Source organism: Rosa rugosa, chromosome 6, assembly GCF_958449725.1.
Source record: "Rosa rugosa chromosome 6, drRosRugo1.1, whole genome shotgun sequence".
Lineage (NCBI taxonomy): Eukaryota > Viridiplantae > Streptophyta > Magnoliopsida > Rosales > Rosaceae > Rosa > Rosa rugosa.
Window position 1 is genome coordinate 44,508,800 of NC_084825.1, and position 10,272 is coordinate 44,519,071.

Consider the following 10,272-nt stretch of genomic DNA (forward strand, 5'->3'; position numbering starts at 1 on the left):
GTTACGAAATCCATAATTACTATCATTAATAACGAGAAGACAGCTACGCTTAGGAGACAAGCCTCCGCACGCTAACCCTCTACGGGTTCCACACGTGTTAACCACCACCAGACGAAGCGTCTGGTGGAAGCAACCACTTGGGAAGAGTTCACCAATCGTCCGAACTCTCCGCTGAGCGAAACCCCGCCAGCGGAACTTTTCCCTTGTCATCTGCCAGGGGACGAAATCTCCGCTGAGCGAAACCCCGCCAGCGGAACTTCTCCCTTGTCATCTGTCGAGTGACGAGGTATCCGCTAAGCGAAACCCCGCCAGCGGAACTTTTCCCTTGTCATCTGCCAGGGGACCAAATATCCGCTGAGCGAAACCCCGCCAGCGGAACTTTTCCCTTATCATCTGCCAAGTGACGAGGTATCCGCTGAGCGAAACCCCGCCAGCGGAACTTTTCCCTTGTCATCTGCCAAGTGACGAAGTATCCGCTGAGCGAAACCCCGCCAGCGGAACTTCTCCCTTGTCTTCTGCCAAGTGACGAGGTATCCGCTGAGCGAAACCCCGCCAGCGGAACTTTTCCCTTGTCATCTGCCAAGTGACGAAGTATCCGCTGAGCGAAACCCCGCCAGCGGAACTTCTCCCTTGTCATCTGCCAAGTGACGAGGTATCCGCTGAGCGAAACCCCGCCAGCGGAACTTTTCCCTTGTCATCTGCCAAGTGACGAAGTATCCGCTGAGCGAAACCCCGCCAGCGGAACTTCTCCCTTGTCATCTGCCAAGGGACGAAGTCTCCACTGAGCGAAACCCCGCCAGCGGAACTTCTCCCTTGCCATCCTGCAAGCTGGGCATCTTCCGCTATGCACCTCTAGCGGAACCTCCTTTTCAGCTTGCTAGCTGCGTATGTCGTTCAGCACTATCGCTCAACAAAATACCGCCAGGCACGTCTACCGGACGCTGCTTCCTACTGCATTTAGCGGGGGGATATCCGCCAAACGGCGAATCCCGAGGCCACGCCTCACTCTGACAACGACCGCCACGCGGCGTTACCGTCAGACCGTCCCTACGGGACACGGGGACTTGTCAACAGTCTACGACGGCCCTGATCAGGCACGTTGACCCCCGTCATTTGGGTTCTAAAGCTTGGGCTCGCTACCCAACACCCTTTGCTCCGTGCAGCTCCCCCTCAACAAACAATTTGCCGACCATCCGGAGGTCTATCTTAGCCGGGGAGTGGGGGACTCCCTGGGGGGCCTAGCAGGGGCCCACCCGAAATGGTATAAAGCGTTTGCTCAGTAAAACCAACGGTTGACAACGCACTGTCGCTAATTATGCTCTTGCAAGTCTAGCGGAAGAAAACGCTTCAAACCGCCGAACAACTCCCCAACCAAGATTGCCCTCCTTGACTGGGGACTTGGGGGACTTGTACATACATGTACATTTGCAAGCATAATTAGCTCTAATGGGCTACGCTCATTCTACCGCCAAAGGTACTAATTCCAACCAAAGGAATGACATGCAGACACACCGCCAGGCGGGCTACAGCCCCAACGTCGGACCACCTCCAGATCGCCGCCAACGCGCCGCCACGCGCCGCGCCAAGATGGCATCAGAAGCTTCTGAAACTGGGAACTGAGGCATATCAGTCCCACATCGAAAACAAAGAGAAGATCAACCTCTTTCTCACCTATAAAAGGTCCTCTCCTCTCTCCTCATTAATTACGCATTCAATACTTACCTACTGTTACTTTGTCAACATAAATACATTGACTAACTTAGGCATCGGAGAGTTGAAGACCGCCCAACGCGGTCTCCCTCTGACGCCCTTTGTATTTTACTTGACAGGTAGCGGAGGCTTTGAGAACGTCACAAGTATAGATCCGCCCACCGGATCAGCGTTAACAAAGGTTCAGCTACCGCCGAACTTTTAGACATTAACAGAGCCAAACATTTTGGCACGCCCAGTGGGACAAGGTTAGAATTTTTTTTTTCTTTTCTTGAAGACATTCAACCACCGGGCTTCAAAACAAACATTTTGGCACGCCCAGTGGGACAACATCATAAGTTTTTCTCTTGAAGCACATTCAATCACTGGGCTTCAAAACAAACATTTTGGCACACCCGGTGGGACAAAACTAGAGTCTTTTTTGCGTCCATCGATCGTTAGGAAGCTAGGGGAAAATCTTTGTCAAAAGAAATTCCTAAAGTAATGCTTGTCTTGATCTTTCCAAGGAAGAAGTGTCTACGAACTTTGCTCTAGACTCGCAGATAGACAAGATGGGCAATGCTGCCGTCACCTGTGATTCTGCTTTTGATGACAAGTTCGTTCCTCTCCCCATCCCAGAAGATGCAAGCTGGAAAGAAGAGATGGACATCCGAAGGATTAATACTGATAGGCATTGGGAGATGCTGACCAAATAGCGTGCGAAGACGGACCAACTTTTTCAACAGACGGAACAACTTATTCAGCGGAACGAGCAGAATGCTCGGGAAGCTATCGAACGGATGGAGCAGAGCGCTCGAGAGTTTACCCAGTGGATGGAGCAAAGTGCTCGAGAAGCTAGAGAGCAATTCCAGAAGCCTTTCTGGAACAGCAATAAACAAGCTGCTCAACATGCCGTGAACACCACGACAGAGTCCGCGACCATGCACAAGAATGACGCCAATCTGACTGCAACTCATGTGGATTCGCAACATGGGGAGGTTGACGCCATCAACACAAAGCAAGAGAGCTCCTTGAAAAGTCAAGAAGCGGCGCGCGAAGATGGTGTTACCAAAATTGAATTGCCTATAAGAGGCGATCAATTTAAAAGCAAAAACCTTCCTCTCGACCAGCCCGTCGCAGAAGAAGAAAGTAGCTTGCCCATTGTTGAATCACAGCCTTACATAGAGGTTGCTTATGGAGAAGATGGTCCACAAGATTGTTCTTCTGACAAGAAAATTGTCTCTGAACAAATATGTGATTTCTCCACTGATCAAGCCAAATACGTGGCCACTGATCAGATGCATGGGGGGCAAGATATGACCCATGATCATCCCTTTGATCAAAAGAAGCAAGTTCATGATCATTTTAATTGTGACTCTGCTACTGGACGTCATGGGGAAGGTGATCAAAATCAGGGCCAACTTAATTATCAATTAAGTTGTGGTCTACAGAAGCCAATCTGTGACTTTATTAATCAATTCAACTTGAAGTTCTTCATATATTCTTCAAGGCCAAACGGTGGCTTTGATATATGTGGAGGGCACATCTACAACCCACGTTGCATGAATGGCCAGAACAATTATTCTAGTGGCCAAGTTGTCCTTCGTGACTATAAATTTGAGTATCATCAATACAAGATAACTCTTGTTTACAATTATCCAACAAGTGAAGCTCTTGATGTGGAGAATTTAGACCAACAAGTGGTCAAATATGATAGCCCATCTGTGGCTTATTCTAGAGAGGCCATTGTCTATGACATGTTGGTTGGTGACAAAACCGATCTTGGTATACCATCATCTCCAAAATTGCAATTGAAGATCATGCTTCGCCAACCAACAAGGATACTTGGGGGGCAAGATTACCCCTCTCACGAGCCAAATTCCTCCAAATTCTTCAATGCGAAGTATCTTTGTTCTTTTCCTACAAGCTCTCAATTTAGGGATTATTACCCTATAAATTTTGATACATCGGAGCTTGGAGTGAAACATAGATGGCCTCCCCCGTGATCTTGTAGAGGCGGCGAATGGTGGAAACACACCACTATTAAGAAGTTGAGTTTAGTAAAGGGATTCACTACTAGAAATATGCTAATAGACATCCCGTCATTTAAATCGGTTAAGATTTTACGCGATGTAAAAAATTATTTTAACATCGATTTCTGAAAAACCGATTTCTATTTATATAATTAACATCATTTCTTATACTGAACTGATGTCTATACTTTTCATCCAAAATTTAAAAAAAACGCGGAAAGTACTAAGTCTCAAATTATGTGAGCGGGGAGCCAAATTTTCACTCCCTCCCAACACTTGGTCAGATTTCCCACTCATATTGACTAGGTTTTCCCCACACCCCGCTAATTTCTCTCACTTCCCAGACCGCGACACCACCCCGTCCAGCAACCGACGTCCTCTTTCGCCTTCTCCGGCTCCGACCGCTCGATCTCCTCCTCCTTGTCCGCCTCCTTCTCTCTCATCTCTCTTCTCAAATCCAGTGAATCTCCCAATTGCTGAGATCGAGAAGCCGAAGCCGGAGCTGCAGATCGACTCCTCTCCTTTCTCTTCCATGGGCCTCCCCTTCTCAGCCCTTCTCTTCGACCGTCGAGGCGGCGACGGCCATCGCTCTCATCGACTGTAACTCGGTAAGAAGTTGTCTGGGTTTTACTTTCTAGGTTTTCAATCGATCTCTCTCATGAACATCTCCATGAATTTCTGGGTTTTCAGACAGCCTCGAACTCTGGGTTGCTCTCTTCCTCAAGCAGCAAAGCTGAAAAGTTTCCACATATTCGATTTCTGATTCTTCAAAGTCTGTGTCTTGGGTATGTTCTCAATCTCTTTTTAATTGGTTTTTGTTTTGGACTCCTACTTTTGATTTAATTGGTACTGCATTCTAGAAATGAAGTCTTAGCTTTTGATTACTTAACTCTACTTGCTGCAGATCCTAGAGTGCGTAGAGCTCGAAACCAGTCATTTAAAGGGTAAGGCAAATTTATTTTTCGTTTGCTACATATGTGTTTGTGTTTAAGACTAAGTATATATTATTATTGTGAAAGGTGGGCAGAACATGTTATTTATCTGCTCGTGTTTCTTATGTATAGGTGAAGAACATGAACTTGTCATATCTGCTCGTGTTTCTTATGTATAGGTGAGAATGGTTATGGTGGCTTAGAAAGATAAAAATTTTAAGAAATGGAAGATAAGGTTTTTATAGCTGTTGTGAGGACAATAAGAGTAAGATGGGAGAATGTAACAATACTCAACTTTCATCCAATTTGATATGCATCACAAGAGAGCCTGATATAGGTTTCAAATAACCAACATTGTACTTAGAATCCCTGTAGATTGATTTTTGTTTCTGTCGGCAGTCTCTTACTACCAGAGAGACTTCTCTCTGGACCAAAAGGGCCTTAAAAAGCCGGGTTTACTTTGTCTGGTGCTTCCATATTTTCTGAACATTGTTGCTACTGCATTGATTACAGTAGTTTTTATTTGCCAAAACTATAATTGCTTCATATTGCAACTTCAATTTTTTGATTTGTTTTTTGTGGTGTAGTTGATTAATGGTTGATGATTAGTTTTCCCGACTTTATGGGAAATCAAGTTTCATGTGCCCATGTGAATTCAGTGCCTATAATAATGCCTTTTCTACTAAAGCAAGATAAAAGTTTATAAGTTCCAGGTTTTCTTAAATACTTTACTCTTACTACTATATTTTTTCTTAATTGTCTGCTTAGGTAATTTTGTCACATTAGCTGCTAGCCTTTGCAGCCTTAATCTACTCAGAATGAAGTACCGATCGAGGCCTTGAAGTACACTATGATCGATCATTAATACTTGGATTTCAGGTATTAAGATTCCATGCACATAAACTTGTAATCTGTTGTGTAATTTTTCACTGACCTGCTTTTTCTGCACTCGATCTCTTATTTAGAAGAAGATTTTCTTTTGCCAAAGTTGATCCCGAAAGATGGTAATTGATGGTGAGAGGGGTAGAGGCACCAATTAATCTGGACTCATGTAATGGTCAAATCTCGATCAATCCACACGAACAAGGCTGGGTTTGTTCTTCAATTTCAATTTGTGTTTGCTCATTGGTTGTCTGGCGTTTCAGTTATTTTTAATTTTTATCTCTGGGCTTTTAATTGGTATTGTTTGCTGGCTTTTAGTGCGCTCTGTTTGTTACAAGTGAGAGTGATATAATGCTATATATCTTCAAACACTGGACTCATATCTGACATTATTAAACTCAGATGATTTGTATAACATATAATTTTGAATCACTAACTAAAGTAGGGAAACTACCTAAAATACCACTTCGAAAGAATGTCGAGCAAAGGCACTTTAGAAATTCCAAAGGCACTTTAGAAATTCCAAAGGCACTTTAGAATGTGTGAATGTGCACTTCACCCGTATGAAAAAATAATGTCCAGCAAACATTCATAACAGATTTGGAACATGATTCTTTTATTAAGGACAGTTTGAAGTGTGCACATTTCATACATTAGACTTTGAAAAAAAGTAGAAACATGCAATGGAGAGCAGCTCTTACGGAAGCAGCAAATTTGTCGCTGTGATTTCCAATTGCATTTATATAATATTTTTTTTTTTGCTTTACTTTTCTCGCATGTATCTGTCCTTTTTTGTTTATTAGTGGATTTATTCATAATTTACTTATATTTCTGAGTCGTATTGATAAAGATTGGAAAACTCTGGTAGTATAGGATTGAAGATGTTGAAATATGTTGTACGGGGCATATTCTAGGGTTTCAGACTCAATGAAGATTGAAAACCAAAAATGAATGAATTTTTTGGAAATGGATTGAGAATTGCAACTTACTTGTTTATGAGTGCAAATTCAATTGTCTTACTCACTAATTGACTTGCTAACAGATTTATCAGTTATTACAACTTGCAGTGTAACCATAGTTACTGACAACTAAGCCTAGTCATGGTTAAGCGTACTATACTGTAACTCCCCACTAAACCCCAACCTCCCCTTAGGTAGAGGCCCTTAGTAAAGACATCGACAAGGTGCTCTGCAGTGGAAAGATAGGAATTCATTTCTATAACTCAGTTTGTGATATTTCTAACCTGCTTCTAATTTCCTTGTGCTGCACTTAAGCATAGCCTGCTTTCATTCTGATTATGAGAAGCTTAGAGATCAGGAAATTAGAGTGGTAGAAAGGGGAGCCCTTTCAAACCTTTACCATTTCATCTGAATGAAAATTACAGTTTTTATGACTCATTTCCTGTGTTCAACAGGTGGTTTAAGTGTTTAACAACCTCACCTTAAGATTTTTTTTTCTTCTCATTTTATGTTGTTAGTTTTAGAAATTAGAGTTCTAAACAGTTTTGGGGCTCACTTTAAACATTTATAAATATCTGTTCAGTATATGTTTTGTACTGCCATATAAATATCTGTTCAGTATATGTTTTGTACTGCCATATTAGAACACGCAGATATAATTGGTTCTCTCTCTCTCTCTCTCTCTCTCTCTCTCTCTCTCTCTATCTCTCTCTCTACAGACACACACACACACACACACACACTCTTAAAAAAAATATAACCTGCTGCTGGCACATCCACTGTGGATGTGGATGTTGGAATCTAAACAAAGGGTATTATCCTTTTAAGTACACCTGCACAAGTTCAATCCTTTGTTTAAACAAGTGCATAAACTTGAGACATGCATTTGGGTGCTTGGTTCAGGTTGCCCTATTATTATTCCACGGGAGAGTGAGCCTGTGCTGTTGGGTGTTGCCATTCTTGGTGCTGTAGCTGCAAGGAAATATTTTGTTTTGCATGATGCCAACAAGGCCCTGAATGCTTCGGGGAAGGTATGTTTTTTCAAACGTTGCTCTAGTACTTCTAATTGTTTTCTTTCACTCTATTGGCACACAAATTGGAACCTCTTACTAGTTTGCAAGCTAGAACTTCCATCTCACTTTGAGGAGGAATGCATGTAATGCTTGTGTTTCTTCTGTTCTGTTTCTCCTCTTTACCTTATTCAAACTACCAAACTTGTTTTTTTTTTCATTGTACTCGTAGATCAAACTTTAAACACCTTTCTTTACCTTGCATCATCAATGTGATTCAGGTGCGGGTTTGGTCAAGAAAAAAGGCATCAAAGGATTATTTGTACAAAGTAAAGAAGTAAGGATTATTTTTTTCCTCTTCTGGTTTCTGCTTCAATGATGATGACTTATGTTGTGCTATACATTTCTAGTGGGCGGCAAAGAGTCGGAACTCATATACCCAAGAGCAACTTGATGAGGTGCGCATTGAAGTGGCTGACTACTTGCAGATTTTGCTATAGCTAGATCTTGACAAGCAATATGATTTTGAGTAAGGCTAGATTTTGCTGACCATTTTGTAGTAGATGTAGTGATATCAGGATGAATTGTGAACAAATTATGCTGCATGTAGTTATTGCAGTAGTGGTATCTTCTACACTAGCCTTAAAGTAGGTTAGAGTTTATTGTGCAAAACTTTTGAAACTACCTCAAGCTCTGATTATGTATAGAAATTAATACAATTCCCTAATATTTAAAGTACATTTGAATTTCATGTTATTTGTGGATCAGCTTTCTAGTACCAAATACAGCAGCAAAAGGGATATATAACAGCAGTTTGAATTCATAGACTGATGTCAAGAAATGAAAAAAACATCAGTTTAGAAACAAAAATCGATGTCTAGCATTACTATGAACATCGATATATAAACAAAAACGATGTCTAATATAAACATTGACATTGAGATATAAACAAAAACTGATGTCTAACATTACTATGGACATCGATATATAAACAAAAACGATGTGTAGTATAGATATGGACATTGATATATAAACAAAAACGATGTGTAGTATAGATATGGACATCGATATATAAACAAGAACCGATGTCTAGCATCACTATAAACATCGATATATAAACAAAACCGATGTCTAGCATTACTATAAACATCGATATATAAACAAAACCGATGTCTAGCATTACTATAAACATCGATATATAAACAAAAACCGATGTCTAGAATAACTATGAACATCGATATATACACAAAACCGATGTCTAGCATAACTATGGACATCAGTTCAAACTATACTACAGAATGTAGATTGAATATCTAGTGAAAGATTATGTACCAAACACACGAAAAGCTTATCAACCACAAGCAAAAATTAATGAGAACCGATGTGTAAAATATTATCAGACATCGTTTCTAAATCAGAAATGATGTTAAAATGGATAATTGTGTTGTTAGACCTATATTTCATTAAGCATCTAATGCCAAAATATGAAGGTTTGACAATAGCTAAACACACCAAAATGGTGATCACATTAACGTTTTTACATCGGTTCTGAACCTGAAACCGATGTCTCGTCGCAGACTAGACATCAGTTGTGAACCGATGTCTTAGTTTTGGCGATCTTTAACATCACCCACTAAGACATCGGATTTTTTTTTTTTTTTTAACATCAGTTGTGAACTGATGTCTATGAACTTTATCCTAGTAGTGATTGTGAATCATAACGGAATAGGTGAAGTCTCTTTTGTTAATATTGGCCCAAACTCCTTATTGGTGCCTAGTTCAGGTCCCTTAAGGTTAAGGGTGGCTTTTATTAACACTTGTTGAACTGTCTTCACACTTATGACCTTTCTCATCTTAGTAAGTATAGCCTATGTGAAATGGTGTCTAGAAAGGGGACAACGTTCATGACAGGTTATTGAATCCAGAAGTGCGTGCAAATGGGCCTAAACCACTATGTGGGAGTAGCTCATGCCAAAATGGATTCTGCCTCTCTTGTTCGCCCTCCCCCACCTGGCCATTTCAGTAAGGTTGCCCAAAGGATTTGAAAGAAAATTTGTGTCTAGGCGACTATACTTGGGCCACATGTCTAAACCTTGATTCACATTGTCTTATTGAATTCAGCTACTTATTTAAAAAAAAAAAAAAAAAAAAATTTAGTGAGATCCAAAAATTACTCGGAGGAGCCGTAGACAATTTCTTCGCATAAGACATGGGGGCAATTCTAGTGTTCCTACACTCGCGAAGCCCATTCATGAAGGCCTGTTTTTGAGGCCCATAATCGTTTCTTCGCTACGCCTAGCAACACTAGGGAGGGCAACACTACACTATACTAAGCCGAGTCAGCGGCTCCGGAAATTTTTTCCAGCTTTGCCCTCGCAGGAAAGGCTGAGCTCAAGGGAAATGTGAGAGCCACCACCGTGACCGCCACCTTCATCGGAAGTAGTCTTCATGTTGTCAAAGATGTCCTCACCATGCACGGGAAACAGTGAAAGGGTTTCAATCTCCTGGTGATCTTCTCCTCTTTGTTCCATGAAAGTTTGTTCTACATTCATGTGAAAGAAAGTAGAACTAGTTCCCCCTCCAGCTAAGATTGAACAATCCCTAGCACTCTTCTCCATGTTCATAGATCCATAACCACCATAGTTCCCCATCTGCCCGTTAACAGCAATCATCACACCAGCGGAAGAAGCAGAAGCAGGTGCAGAAGATCCAAAGTTAATATACTGATCCTCATGTTTCCAATTGGTAACATTGTCATCACCAACAA

General features: G+C 41.5%; 1 long non-coding RNA gene across 4 annotated transcripts; it reads left to right on the forward strand.

Moving 5' to 3' along the window:
* The first annotated feature begins 3,932 nt into the window (after nucleotides 1-3,932).
* Nucleotides 3,933-8,261, forward strand: LOC133715492 (uncharacterized). Of its 4 annotated transcripts, XR_009849086.1 has the most exons (9): nucleotides 3,955-4,330; nucleotides 4,413-4,507; nucleotides 4,627-4,666; nucleotides 4,787-4,833; nucleotides 5,423-5,533; nucleotides 5,620-5,746; nucleotides 7,399-7,526; nucleotides 7,787-7,842; nucleotides 7,916-8,261. It is a non-coding gene; the product is annotated as an uncharacterized LOC133715492 (long non-coding RNA). The 4 variants fall into 4 exon arrangements; XR_009849085.1 differs by lacking the exon at nucleotides 4,787-4,833 and having other exon boundaries at nucleotides 3,933-4,330; nucleotides 5,620-7,307; XR_009849087.1 differs by lacking the exon at nucleotides 4,787-4,833 and having other exon boundaries at nucleotides 5,620-5,705.
* Nucleotides 8,262-10,272: the final 2,011 nt, after the last annotated feature.